Source organism: Zootermopsis nevadensis, unplaced genomic scaffold (assembly GCF_977971745.1).
Source record: "Zootermopsis nevadensis isolate Lab colony 2312 unplaced genomic scaffold, Znev_1.0 Znev_ptg000028l, whole genome shotgun sequence".
NCBI lineage: Eukaryota > Metazoa > Arthropoda > Insecta > Blattodea > Termopsidae > Zootermopsis > Zootermopsis nevadensis.
In genome coordinates this window covers 13639147-13654916 of record NW_028259160.1, presented here as the reverse complement: position 1 = coordinate 13654916, position 15770 = coordinate 13639147, and the positions used below count along the sequence as shown (strand labels likewise).

The 15770-nt window shown below is 40.5% G+C and overlaps 1 protein-coding gene and 1 pseudogene across 18 annotated transcripts in view; both read left to right on the top strand.

The window, feature by feature from the left end:
- The window catches only part of LOC110832859 (histone deacetylase 4), a 119008-nt gene that overhangs the window by 54090 nt on the left and 49148 nt on the right, over positions 1-15770 (top strand). The window lies entirely within an intron of this gene.
- Positions 10481-11577, top strand: LOC147872349 (uncharacterized; annotated as a pseudogene).

The following is a 15770-nucleotide window of genomic DNA, read 5'->3' as shown; positions in this document are numbered from 1 at the left end:
AAAGTTCTGTTTTTCGTATTTATTATTATTATTATTTAGTGTTCTGTCTGACGACAGGTCCATATGAACAGGATCCTTCCATCCTTTTCTCGGACTGGGACCTGTTCATATACGTTCTTGGCAGATGATCCAGAAGTGGTTTGCCATTGCCTTCTTCTGTGTGTGAATGGAGTAATTGTTGGGATGCCACGGAGGAAAACTCCGTGTTGCCTACACCACGGCCTTGCCCAACACAAGTTATAAATTCGGGCACCGCCGGGAATCGAACCCGAGACCCCAGGATTACAAGGCCAGCGTTCTAACCGCTAGACCACCGTGGCTATTTCGTATTTACTGAAATAATATAGTGAGTGGGACGAGGAAAAAGTTTGTGTCCAGAATACAAAGATTTCAACACTTCTTTTCCTGGATCCAGGTTGGGATAGACGTTGTTGTTTATACAGGGAGTCCCACCCAACTCGGAACCCACCTGCTAGCATGCGACGGCTGTGACTTTACTTGTTTCCCGGAAGTTGGCCCGCTGCTGTTGGACATGCTGTCGTGGCGCGTTCCGCCTTAAGTGGGACACACTGTATATGACAATGGCATGCATTAATGCTTGTTTGGTCACCTGCTCGCCGCAGTACACCGAAGGGGAAATAGACACTGTTCTGTTTCGCTCTTTTACACCATAATGTGATTGACAACTTGCTTGAATGGTGTTACGTTTCTTCACTTTGTTTCTGTTGTTCTTACATCACCCAGAAAGCTTCGCTGTTCTCATTATAGCCGACATGCTTGTGTGTGCTTACGCGGTGGGCTATTTCTGAACCCTTGCAGCTTATCTGTCTTTCAACAGCCAGTCAGTCATCTCTCCATCCTTTAGGCTTTGCCTCGTGTTTAACTAAGCTGCCTAATCTCATAGACCTACTAGTTTATATGAAACGAACATTGAACATGTCTGTCATGGTTGTCGACGTGAACGCCAATGTAGCAAGTGAAGCAGGAAGTCCAATCAACGTTGCGGAAGAAATGTTTAGCCCTTCAGTTTGATTTTATATTTTAAATATCGTCTCCGAGTAATCCAAGATATTTTGACAGTGACGTCCTTGTAGGCCTATAAACTGTAAATGAAACTAAGTTGTGAAACGCTTAATATGTAAGTGAAGAACTGGACAGAGTTGTAAGAGGCCACAGGATGACGCCATCTTGATTCGTTGCTGAGTTTTTCGTGCGTTTAATGTACAGTTATCCGTGAATTGTCCGTATTAGTCACAGAAGTGACGTGCATGAGATTTATTTTATTTTGTTGTCATCCACGTGCTCTTAATTTTGCGGGTGATGGAAGGACAGCTGGAGCAGAGCGAGTAGGACGACGTCGTTCGGGGTTTTGACGCCGTGTAGACTCGTGGGTAGTAGATACTAGCGTGATAAACTATGTTCATCTCCAGGGATGCTGTAGTACTTTTGTCCCAGTGGACGGATTTTTATGAAATGTTGTATGAATGTCATTTCATCGAAAGCTTTGTGATTTCTGATTTACGAAAAATCAATAATATTTTATTAGCGCGAACTTTTTAACTAGGAGTGGTAGTTGGTCGTGTACTATTTTCAGATGGTGTGTCATGACGGATAGACTATTTGGATAATGTGCAACGAAAGTTGAAGAATTTTTTTTTAAATTTTTCAAATAACATGACGGCTCCGCGCAATCTTAAATTTGACACACCGATTAATAGCCCTTAATGTTACAATTAGACCTTTTTAGTATGGAGACGTTATAAACGTGTCTACATATTTTGTGCAAACATGGCGACATTGCGAAGCGTTGAAATTTTGTATGAAAGACATAGAGGACGTCGATTATGACGGGAATTAGGCCATTGTATCGAAAATGACGACTAAAAGATGCCTAGGAGGAACTAAGTAGGGGACAGGGGCATAAGTCACAGTCCGGGTGAATTTTTATAAATTAGGAAAGAAGACCGCTGAATGTTATCTTAGTCAAAATGCACGCGAACTGTGCAGATGTAACAGCCTGATATCTATATAGCCGACTTATCGGAAATTTTCCATCGTCCTTTGTTTCGGTTCTTCTACGAAATGCAAATTGAGGAGGGGGGGGGGCTTTGTTTTCCCGTAGATACTGCCTACTAGCCTCTCTACATATTAAAACGTTTAAAGGGAAGTTGTGCCCAGAAATTCTTGTTACTTATGTGGGAGCGAAGTCGTGTAACTCTGCCTTGAATGTAAAAATACGCTCTGCCGCTGTTCAAACAATTTCACTGTTATCGCTGATTATTGTGAAACGCCACAGACTCAGACACGCAAACACTTCGACTCTTTCGACCTTTCGTAACGCGGCACCTATAGCCCATGGAGTGGTTCAGGAACTCGGTGTTCCCGTTCGTGCCGGCGTTTCACCCCACTTTCCCGGTAATCAAATCGCAAACAACTCTCCACAAGCTAATATTTACTACAGACTTGTTATCAGCCGTACCTTTGACCCGGCTAGAGCCTTGATGGTTGCCCTGATTCTATTTGTAGATTGGTTTAATGACTTCACATCCAGTTCGTTATCACGGCTATGAAGATGCCAGTGGTTTTCTTCTGGTTGTAACGCCGTGTGGGCTTACAGGTTGATACAACCTTTTCGGACAAACACACTGTCTCCATCTTCAGGGCTGTTACCCCAAGACATTGGTATCTTCCCACAGCCCAGAGGACCAACTTTTCGACGCATTCAGTTCCTTCATTAGACAGATCAGAGTATGGTCGTTAAATTCTCATGTCTCTTTGTGAAGTTGAACGAATATTCTGTTCAGGTATTCGTGAATATGGAATGAGGTACCAAGACGGCTACTGTGTGAAATTCCACCTGTAGCCTGACTTGGAACTTTACTCGTATTTACTGTTGGAGTTTGGTTACGTAAATCTTATGTAAATGCTCTACCTAAATTCGAATGGAAACCGACCGTCGCTGTGTTATAATTTCGGCCCGACGTCTCTTAATTTTATCTTGGTTTCCATCATCTTCATCTTACCTACCCTAGTGATGGAACAGTGGCCTATCTTAAAACAGGTCTTCCATATTTATCATCGTCTCGCTATTCGACATTGTGTATTATGGGAATACTGTATTGGGTATTGGCCTTTGTCTAATGTATATTTGATATGAACGACGTTTCGGGAGTTGACACTATTCCTGTTTTCAGGTGATAGATTGTCATGATACTGATGATGTAACTGCAGTCTTTAACGTAGTAACCTAGCATTGGGAAGCTCCCGCGTTCGATCCCGACCGTTGTCACTAATAATACAGAAACGGGATCAGTCCCAACTCCCGAAACGTCGTTTATATCAATTTTACCTCAGACAGTGGATAATGTTTAAAGTAGTGTTCTTGTAATGAATCATGCATTGCCACCGACCTTTAGAGAATCCACACGTACGTATCTTGCATATGGGAAAATGCTGTTAAATGAACCAAAAGCAGATTTTAGGTAACATATTTTGAAAGAAAGATCGAAGTTGTGTTTTGAGTGGACGAAACGTAGACAGTTTGAATTTCATGTTTTTCAGCGTTTCTTCCATTATTTTGTGTTTACGTGATTGCCACCACCATCGCCGACCATCACTTTGGCTTGGTGTCTCTTTTCGTGTTCCGTAGGTGATGGGATTGAATTATGGCCCGTGGATCGCCTCTGTGGGCTGTTGGTTGGCATTGTCTTTCTCAGCACCTCGGAAGACAGCAAGCCAGCCACAGCTGCTTCTTCCGACGTCCTTCCAACGCATAATCCACAAACCAAATGATTCTACCGTGTTGACGCCATAACTGAAAAGCGCTCTTAAATAAAACATTTTATATATTTTTCGTTTGAAGTCAGTCGACTTTACATTGTGCTTTTTTGGAGCAGCCGTAACACTGCGAACAAAGATTTACACTGTGTTTGGTTCATGTGCGTGTTTTGGTCGCTAGAGATTGATCATTGTAATGTTCGGCGGAACTCGTGATTATGAAATGACGCATTCTGCAATCTGAAAAGTGAAGTCAAGGGGACTATTATTACAGATTCATATTTTTCGACGTGGCCCCGCTTTGCTTAGAAGTACGGCTTATTCTTTTCTTATCCCATTTTGAAGGAAGAGGTTTGTGAAATACCTTTTCACGTTTATTGGGCTACGGTTTAGATAGTTGGGTCGTAAAAATGCCTTTCTCTTTTTCAACTCCACTTCTATTTCGGAGCCCATTTCATTAGGTCATTTAGCACCGTTCTCCCGTCCGCCTATCTGTCCTTGTCACGTGTATTTATAACACAGCAGACTGGATCTCAAAATGAAGTCGAAGCAATTAACAAGATCTATTTTGAGCTCTTTTGTTTTTGTGACTGTTTTGGCAAAGTGTAGCAAGATAATGTTATTTCCAGGAAATCTAATTCGGAAGACCGGGTTCTTTTTATTTTTATTTTTCCAAAAAGAGAACATCATACTTGCTGGGGAGGGGATTAGGCAGAGTGTGGGGTTTCTAGTTTTCTACTCTGAATTGGATTTCCTGTTAATATTTGCATGTGTCTGTCTCTACGGTTACCACTTGTTAAACCGGCGTATCATTGTTGTTGTTGGTTTGGCCCGCCTCCATTTGATGAATTGCCATGGGATCTTTACAGCTACGACGAACCGAGATGCGCGTATTTCCTCAGTCTGTGCTTGGGGAAATTTAACGCGTCAGTTGAACCTGTGAATACACACTCACAAATGGCATTTTTTTTTTTCAAGTGTCTGTTTTCCAAGGAGCGATGTCATATTTTTTATTTACTGTAGCGCAAAAAAGTTTGAAAATATAATAATTATTAACTTGTTTAAACATAATAATCTAGGCATACATTATAAAAAGTTGCGAGCGGAACTACTGCGCCAGACTTACAGTCCTTGAACGGTTTGTTGTTTATTTGTGGTTAAATAACGGCTTTGTCATTTTCTCATGTAGCGTCGAATGATAGGCTGATTGATGAATAATGGATTAGGAAGGATATGGAAGGATGCGGACATGTGCGAATTTAAGGCAGGCCAGGAGAGGCACGAAATACTTATTAGGGTAGTTTATCTTAGGACCGAGCCGTGAACCCAAGGCCTCTCGAGTATGAACCGGAGTGTTAATCATTTTATCACTGTGTTCGATGAAGTTCTTCGTGGATGTCAAACGCATGTCTGTTATTTGATTATAAAATTAAATGTAGGTACTGAGTTCATATGCAGAGCACGAGAACTTGTTACTCTGGTTTCGTTTTGATTCTGCCAGAGCTAAGCGTCATTGCCATGTCTCCGTTTTTGATTTTTAAAGAATATTTTACAGGCCTATTTAACATTTAGGTAGGAATGTTTATAATATATCTACATGATAAATTTCATATTCCTAGCTTCGTTGGTTCATTACTTATCGGCTGTCATACCGAAAGCTGGGTAATATTTTTGTGCGCTTGCTTAAAATTTTTCGAAGGTCTGTTGCCATACATTATTTCACTATCCAGTATCAACTGATGATGTTCTTGCAGCTACATGACCAAGCTGGTAAACCCACCGTGTTTTTTCTCTGGTTGTAAGTTGGGATTAGTCTCCATTGCTATAACGTCCGTACCAAATGTCATAAATTAGTGAGTTGATTCAAATGTTGAGAGGTGACACAGACATCCTGATGATCCCAAATTATATTATCATGGTAGGATAATTGGATAGAAATATCTAACGTCGCGTAGCCTTCATACGAAGTTCATGAAGGACCTTCCATTGGGTCAAGAAGACGACATTCATTTATTCACACACGTAAAAACACACGGATATGGATATGATATAAACCTGTTTCATTTATCGTCTGTGTATACTGTTGGAATTGTCATAGACACGCCATGTGCTGTTCGTCACGAAAGGTACTTAACCGAAAAAACGTACGAATTTTTGCTGCAAGTGCGTCGTGTCCTGCCTGTCAGGAATGACAGTGATCATTTTTCTGGTTATGCCTTCATAGAGCAACATGTACTACGCTTCCGAGTAATAATAAAAATTGACTTCAAATTGTAGTTCCGTCAAGGACGCAAAATGCATGCATGTGAAGGTCACAGTTACGTAAACTCTCTTTTTATTGTTTCTTTCAGTTATTATTTGCATATGATAATTCATGGAAGTTAATTGGGAACGATAGTATTGTTTAGGGAAACAAGAGAAAACAAGAATTGAAGCCGAAGAAATGTGGTTTTGGAGAAGGCTAACAAGAACAAGTTGGACGGAAAAGAAGAGTAATGACCAAATACTAAAATAAATGAAGGAGAAAAGGAAATTACTGAAGGCAATAGGAAAGTGAAAATCGAAGCTCCTTGGGCACATATTGAGACATGACACCTTCCTCGAAAACATTTTTGAAGGTTGAAAAAATCGAGGGGACGACCAAGAATTTTACCTTAAGAACACGATCAGTGAGATGGGATGCGCTTCATATGCTGGCATAAAGAGGATCGCAGAGGGCAGAAGGATGTGGCTGCAGCGACAAGGAAATGATGATGAGTATTGTTAGCTCGGCCGTAGATTTCGATACGCCAATGTATATATACATTTAATAAACTAGAATTTACGTTATGCCTGTGCTTATACATCTCACCGTGAGATTATAGCTGTCAGGGAATCTTCAAACTGTAGAGGAAAGATGTAATGTGGAATGTAAGTTTTATATTGAAAACGGTTTCGGAAATGTTATATCTAATACGCTACGGAATTTTTGTACAATCTGAACAACTTGAAATGTGATACACAGTTTGGACGTTTGTTTAAAATGTTTATTTACGACAGAAATTTCTTTGGTACCTAATATGATATACTACAACAGACAATACTCTGTTGCCACTTTATGGAACCCAGTTGCACTTTAAACTGAAGAAGCGTGCAGTTCTCTGTACCTGAACATACAGGAAACACGCCGCGGTCGACAGTGAACAAAAAGGTAGCTGGTGTCTGACTTATCGTCCTGATGATGGAGGCAGTAGGCACCTCTGAAACGTCAGTGAACTTCTATCAGACCAAACGGCGCTACAACCTAGAAGGCAGCCAGCCGTCTTTTGTGTACAGTACAGTTTCTGAACGTCGTTTATTTATTTTGTGATGCAAAGTGGAGCTTCTGAGAAACCAGTGAATGCCTTTCTCGGTAAACAATTGCCGTCATATTTCCGTCGCTTCAAATTCAAATTACGCTAATACAACGCAGGTACATCGACTATGCCCACTGTGCGGGCATAGAATTGACTGAACTGTGGTGTCAACTTTTGGCCGTGCAGTAATTTGCTTCAGTGTGTTAATGATGACGGCGGCGGAATGCGGATCATTTGAGATTTGAAAGGAAGTGATTGTGTAGGCTAGTTAGATCCCAGATGTTTCTCCGGAGCACTGTAAAGACAGACAATCGATATTCGCCCATGGCCTCAATGACTTTGATGTCATACGCGTGGTGGCCTATGGAACGAAAACAAATAGTTATTTTTGAACACACGTGTTCCTTTTGAGTCCTTTTGCCCGTTCACTACACTAGAAACAAAGCAACGCCAGTCTCGATCAGGACAGGAAGACGTCACGCTAGCGCACACCAGAACTTGACTTATCGGTAAGGTAGTTGTCCTAAATTTAGTAAAAGTTAATAAACAGGTTGCCTGTGGCGTTAATTAAGCACCGCACCACAAATACATGTCGGGGAGTGGAGGTATAGCTCCACACATTCTTAACGGTATTGGATGAAGGTGAGTAGTTTGTTTCACGCCCCGGCCACTTTATTTATGAGGAAAGAACTCTGGTGCCAATTGAATAGGAGGCTGGTCTGAACGTTGCGGAGAAGACAGTTTACCCTGCTGAGAATCGAACCCTGGACATCCATACCGTAGCCTCGTAATCTTTGTACTGAATGAGTTGTCTTGGATCTTTACTTAATGTAATTGCGCAGTAAAACCTACTTATAGTAAGTAGACCTGTACAATATCCGTTTCCGTCAGGCCACATTTTAACCCAAATAGGCTAGATATTTCATTGTAAGTACATGTATTTTTATAATGCGTATCTCTCATTGGCGAACTTTTATTAGACGTCACAACTCATAAGCCCATTCCTATATACATCACATTGTTGTTTTGCAGTATGCGTATTCCTTTTCTCTGTTTTCCCGTCTCTTCATCTTTCATCTTCCTGAAAGTATTTGCACTTTTTCGATCTGCTTTAGTTCTATCGTAGTTGAGATGCAGACATTCGGCATCGGATGCATTTCAGTAATCACGTTTCGAAATAAAGTCACTGGCAAATACTCGAACACATTGCTATTATTCTTCGTTAAACGCGATGTTCTTCACCTTGAACTGTTTCCATTTATTAGAGGTAATTTAGCATTAATCTTCACTTTTGTTCTTGGGGCCAGATGACTATATTTGCATTTCCGTCTAATCCTGATTCCGCTTCAAACACGAACCTCTGTAGCTCTGATGCTCAATTTTATGAATAACTGTTAATTTCTTGCACGGGTTCAGCTTTGGTTCGTTCGGCATTGCGTGAAAGAGGTTTTTACCCATGCTTCCTGTTTCAGAAGGGACAGATTAATAAATTCGTTTATCGTTCATAGTTAATTGATTGACTGGTTAGTTGTTTAACTATAGTATTTTAATCGTGGATGTTTTAAGCTTTGAATGACATTGAAATAAGAATAGGCAAGGTTTTGGAAGGAAATGATTTTGGTCTAGTGTAAAGTAAAAAGCTGTCCCACTATCCGCCATTTAGGCGCTTAGAGGAGGGGATAGGAGATATAGCTCCTACTCATTAGTCCCTGGTAATCACCTAGAAAACTTAGGAATACCACGGAAACCGGTCGAGATTCGAACCGATTATCTACATTGTGTTCTTCAGTCCACTCGGCGTCACAACCCAGAAAATCAACATCGACCTACATCCATTTATTTCTTTGTCAGACTTACATGAAACACTTGTTTAGTCCCGATTGTTATGGATGCCGGTTACTTGTCTTCAGAAACCACGGCTGAAGTGAGGTGATGTTGCGCTGGACCAGCGCTGGTCCTCTCATCGCCCTGACTGTGGTACACCGAACTTATTCGATCCAGACCTCTCGTAACGTTTCCAGGTCATCCCGTTTAAGAAGTTATTTTAGCATTCCGTAAAATACAAGCAACATACATCTTTCTCCCACCACGCCGCTACCCACACTCTGTTCTTGAGTCACGATGCAGCAGTCGCGTGGGATATTTTGGATCTAGTCCAGGGATGACGTTTTTTCTATCTTCCAAATGGGAAATCTGAATTACACTTTAAAAAGACGGCACAGTGAGTACATTGCTATTTTTAGATGCATTACAGTGGACTTTCAACGGCAATGTTTGACGCTAGCTTGCCAAATTTAATTTATTTAATTTCTAAAAAGACCTGTATCGATTCTTGTACACTGAAACCTGCCTAAAGCGGAACGGAAATGTATCCGTTGACCGGAATATGGATTGAAAGTGACGTAAAATAGCATCTTACGAATACAAACTCTTTAATGTGGAAACGCAAGTGAACTGTAATTTAATCTAATGCAGCCTGATTGGATATTTTGTTCACATAATTTTGTTTTGTGCGACCTGGAACATCTGTCACAAATGGAAAAGAACTGAACCCTGAAGGTTGTCTCGTATCGCTTATTTGCTGCGGTCCCGGAAATCTCGCTCAGTTGGTGGACGCATTAAACAGTGATTTTCAGAGGCAGTGTTTATCTACGTTAGAAGGTTTGTTTTAGTTTGTTTGACACAGAAGGTGTTACAGTGGATACAGTTTTTTGAACTTTCGACGAACAATCGTTAATGTCTTGTTGGCAGAATACAACGGGGTGAAGTAACCACACGAAGAAAGTACTTTCGTACTTTCACACACTCATTAAAATGGCCAAAACATTCGGAACTCCTAATATTATTCATCACATGTGAGACAATTCACAATTCTGCCTAAATGCTGGTCCAGGAATGTTCTTTGCCTCTGTTCCAAACTTAGTTTACCACTTGGAAATGCACGTTCCGCACTCAGATGAGGGTCTTGGAATGCATGTCGCTTGGAGATTAATTAAAAAATCTGTAACTGCTTCTTTCAAATCTTGAACACTCACCAACTGCTTGTTGTGTTGTGTTGCCTACAAAAAGGGGACTTCATAGGTAAAGAAACTTCAGAGTGACGCATTTCAGACAGCCTTTTCGAGGACAGAAAGTGTGTCTAATGGGCACAGTCCAAAAGTAGGGATTTATTTTTAGGCTTGAATTGAATGCTTAAGCAGCTGAGTGTCTGCATACAATTCACGGACTCTAAGCAAAGATTATGGAGGCCCTCGATGTCTTGCAATATGGTTATTACTAGGGTTCGGATGTTCATGACATGTCATATTTTTATTGGGGCTTCTATTTCCATTCTAAACTAAAACTAAACACTAATTGGGTTATTATAATCACAATTAGACTGTTTTTATTTTGCATATAAATGCGTATTTAGATTATTTACATGTACTGTGGGCGACAATAAGATTTGGGTTTCGATTGATGAAACAACGGATGTCTGAGGCAGATACGTAGCGAATGTCGTAATTGGCACGCTGTTTGCAGACCGTCCTGGTGACATTATTCCTTCTTGATACATTAAACCACTCCTCTATCGCTGTAATTTTTGATAACGCCGTGAAACTCTTGTGGAAAGGCGACGTTAAGCGAGACAATATCCTCTTTTTTGTAAGGGACGCTGCACCGTATTTGGTAAAAGCTGCCAAGGGCCTCAGTGGTCCATTTAACATGTCTCGTTCGTGCCCTCCACAGAGTTGCCGAAGAAATTAGATGTAGTTATACTGAAGTCGACAAGTTGATCTCGAACGTTAAGAAAATGTTCGTTAAAGCTCCATTGAGGGAGCAGAAATTCAAACAACTCGCACCTTCATTGCCACTTTCTCCTCAGCCGGTACTCACTTGTTGGGGTACCTGGCTCGAAGCTGCTGAGTACTACTGCGAAAACTACGCAGTTATTGAAGAAATTGTTTACAGTTTTGACACTACTGAGGCATTTCCTATCAAAATTGTTAAAGAACTATTTCCCAGTAGTTTGACAGGAAGTCTGGCGTATATAAAATCTAACTAGAGACAGTAGGGGCAGATATACATGAAAGTTTGGAGCTGATCAAGGGACTAGAGTGCGAGATATGGCGAGCAAGAGGCAAAATAGTGTTGCTGTGAAATCAGAACTTAATACAGTGCTATGTCGAAATGATGGTTATGCGACAATTTGCAAAATAAGCGACATCCTAAGCGGAAATGAAGCTACACTGGTAGAAGATGAACCAGCGTTAAACAGCAATGACTTAACCCTCTTCAAATATGCTCCGGTGACGTCGTGCGAAGTCGAAAGGAGCTTCTCAAGTTGGAAGAACTTATTGAGCGTCGAAGAAGATTTTCATTCGAGACCTTGAAAATGCACATCGTTATATACTGTAATGCTGCCAAGAAAGAAAAAGGAAGAAATGCACGTAATATTTTGAATTTTATTAATTTATGTAATTAATGAGTTTGATATGCATGAAAGGCTCTTTTAAATTTATTTTCTTTTTATAGGAGCACGTATTCTCAACATCTGTTGCTGATCTAAAACGAGGCATTTACAACTTAAAGCGACTTACGTTTTTGATTAAAATTGCTAGGAAGTCATGTAATGTAATAGTTGTACATGCATATGTAAATAAATAACATGATTGAAATACAAAACGATTTTTTAAATTTTAGCAAAATTTTTTTTATAACAAATTAGGTCATATTTTGCCGTTTTTGGGTCATATTTAGCTATTTTCTGGCGCATATTTGCATGAATATTTCTCGGTTTTTTAGGTCATGAACATCCGAACTCTAGTTATTACACACTTATATATTGCTTTTAGTTACATAGGACAAGCACGCCGTAAAATAACTGAAAAATTGTGAGATTTTTTTGGAACGTTATTTCCAGCAATTCCAACGTTGTTCTGTTTTTCATATTTAACCACGTATTTGCTATGTTACTTTAGGCAACACAAAATAGTTAGTCACTTTATAAATTACTTTATTTGTAGTCTATACAGGCTGTTGGCGATGGCCCATTTTAAATAATTTTCCTCTGGAATGAAACAACTGTTATGGAAGAGGATGTACTTACAGGGAAGTTTAATGTCCGTTTCATTCACCATTTGTTTTTAGTTTTTGTTTTTGTTTTCTTTCCATGTATTTTACTTTCTTTCGCATATCTTCCCCAGGCTTAGCTATTTACAGATAACTTTTGAAATGTGAAGTGACTTTCACTTCTCAGACCTGAACTCCGTCTGACCGGTCCGACTGAACATCGATTTCAGTGCGGTAACGTTCGTGTGGAATGGACTTCGTCGTTTGCCTTGCTGCCATTAGTCACACGCTGCGCGTGTTGGTATAATACAGTTTATTCCATAACGTAACTCATACTAAACTACAGGTCCACAGAAGGTTCTCGTAAATTGAGGGAGACGTGCGAAGAGTAATTCCAGTTTTTGTTTTGGTGTTTGTATTTACTTTTTTCTTGTATGAGCGAGGCGCACACGTGCTGTCTCAGAGACTCCTAACTTTTTAGGTAGGCTAATGCTGTTGATCAGGTTTGGATCATTTCGTTTGAAATTTTTTTGGCGTTGTTTTAACTTTGAGTTGAACTTGTATAGTCCATGCATAGTTAACTTGTGCTGCTCTGTTCGTAACCTCGTAACAGTGAAGACTGGAACGGGTTTAACAGTCAGCTGTGTAATTCACTTGGGACGTAGTGTTCTGAAGTGTGCGGTGTAAATACTGAAATTAATGGTGTGTGTCTCCTGACCCAGTCGTGGAGACTGGTATGAAATTCGAGAAGGAGAGCCTATCGATTAATATGATGGATTAAAACCAGAGACAACCGATAATTTTAGGTGGGTGTTAATATTTGGAAGGTGCCTGGTTTTCAGGACTTAGCTATTTGCTGACCTCTTTTGGAGTGGGAAGACACCTTGTTCCTGACCATTTCCCGTCTTTTAAACACCAATTTTTACACACTCTTAGTTTCAGAAATTGTATTGTTCATATATTCTCTGTTTTATCTACAAAATGGAAGACATATTAAGATGGCTGTTTTCTGGGTTCTTGCTCCGGTAGAAGTTTACCGACGTTTCAGAGGTGATTGTTGCCTCCATCATTAGGGCGGCCAACTTAGTACTCGCTCCCGTGATGGTTTTAAATCTCAGTTGGAAATCATGGAAATTTCAGGAGTATTATTCTTGGTATGTTAACATCGTTGTGAAAAATGGAAAATTGTTTAAAAATAATCCTCTGAACGTGTTGTCAGCCTCGTATTAAAACTGGAAAGCACATTAGTTGGCAGAAATATTGTTCTGTGTATGTTCCTAGATTTTTCGAAAACTGCAACACCCAATAAATCCATCTTAAAACTTAAAAGTAGGTCAGCAGCTGTTTCAGGAGAGTGCTTCTGTGTTTGGACAGATCTAAAGTGTAACAAATATTCTTCTGGTTGTGTTGTAAGCTTCATCGGAGCAATGTAAATGGCTTTAGGCTCAAAATATTCGGCCGAGCGTGTTTTGAGTTTTTTTAAAGGCTTTTTCTTCGCTCTTCATATTATAATTGCCGGCCTGAAATAATATTCCCGGTGCTGTCAGTATTTGTTTTCACTGGAATGAAATTCAGCCACTACGGTTGGTTTCCGAAGAATTGCTACTGTTGGATTTGTGTAATTGAAATGGTGTGTTGGATCTTCCGCAAGAACGGCTTGTATACAGTAAGCTGCTGAGAATTGGCGCTAGGAGGAGACGTGGACGCTCCCAGCTCTGTGTACTCCAAATAGGTGCTGAATACTTGACTAGGGACTGAAAATAACTTCGCAATGAAACAAGTAGGCTTGACTGTACTACTATGTATATATACGTTTAGCAACCTTGACGTAAGTTCTTTGCTTACATCACGTGTTCAGTACAAACATAGCTCTGAAGCAGCATCCTGCTTGTATGGAAGGAAGAGAGAGACGTAATCAGAATATAATTTTTGTTCTGTCTTCTTAGGTTCTTCTTACTTTATTTTTTGGGAGGGTAGGGGGAAAAGGGGGGAGGGGGCACGCAGAAACAGAAAACGCCGAAGTCTCCATCTTGTCACAGTTGTCAAAACAGTTGCCAAATGTTTCCCTCGGACACAACGTATGACTTGTCAAAATGTAAGTTGACTTCGGTTTAAAATAAAAGTAACGAATGCCCCGAAGCGTCGATTATTTGGTTTGCTTATTCCCATTTTGTTTATTGCAGACCCAAGGTTAGATAGAAGCTAGTTTTGAAGCCATTAGAACTTCGTTTTGAAACCAAAATGGGTGTTAAGAATGAGTTATTTTTTGTCTGTCTTAGAAATAATCGAAGTGTTATTTGTACACTTTAAAATACATCTTATTAACAAGAGAATTGAATTTTGCTACTGTTTTTTACGACGAGAATGAACGTGCTTTCGAAGCTATCTGAAACGCGTTACCGTGGTCAGTTTTCTGTAAGGAACGCGTCCCCTATGCGTTCCTCGACTCCTCGACGCAAGACGCAGCAGAAGGGCGGGTCGCTGTACTTCCTTGTAATGCAGAATGCATTCTGTGCGTTTTTGCATTCACACCGAGCCATTCAGTGCTGGTTCGCATCGTAGCACAGCACCGAGATAAATTATCTTCGTTCTTCAATATCCAACAAAAGCTTTATTAAAGTACTTGTAAATCTTGTTCTGCATGCACTGGTAAATCACGCTAGATCTTCCTGGTTACAAATAAAGAGTTCTCGTATTTAGAATGGATTTTAGTGTAGGTTTTCGTGCAAGACGTATGCGAAATTCTTCGTGAAGTGTGGTTCTTTTTTATTTTATTTTTAACTTGTATGAAAATTATAAATTTATCAGTACACTTTTGTCAGTCCTTCAAATTCCAGTTGTAAGGTCCTGGGTCTACGATCCTGCTGAAAGTCACCTGAGTAGTATCATGATATTCCTGAGTTCAGCACAAACTGCTTGTGCGTGAAGATAAATGGAAATAATGGACCCGTCGTGTTACGTGTCAGAATTTTAAAAGTTTTCAAAATGCCCAAGGAAACCACAATTACTGAAGGTGAACCACATTAAAATATCCTTGGCCGCGTAGCGTATGGATTTTTGCACTATGCTTCCAGTGACTTTCATTTAGACAGACTTTGAGGTTTTACATTCTGATCAGTGTATCACTTGGTTTGTGTGATTGGGGGTTCCCCAGATTTATCAGCCAGTCTGACACTGATATCCTGAACGTTTCATGATTAATGGACGCATTCCGTGTGGCCCACGTCACGCTGCTCCCCTGGCCACCCCCCTTGCTCGGTCAAGGTCACTTCGAATCAGGGTTGCTCGCAACCTGTTTTCCCCATCTGACAGTGCCCGTGGTCTCTTTCTCACCTGATCGAGTGGCGCGTGGGACAGAGTAACTGCGAATCGAACAAGGAGTAGCGTCCTGCAAACATTTCGGTCCTTGTATTTGGCTTCCATATTGAGAATATTTATTTGTTCACATACTGGCTAACTGCCACGGTGGTTTAGCGGTTAGAACGCTGGCCTTGTAATCCTGGGGTCTCAGGTTCGATTCCCGGCGGTGCCCGAATTTATAACTTGTGTTGGGCAAGGCCGTGGTCTAGGCAACACGGAGTTTTCCTCCGTGGCATCCCAACAATT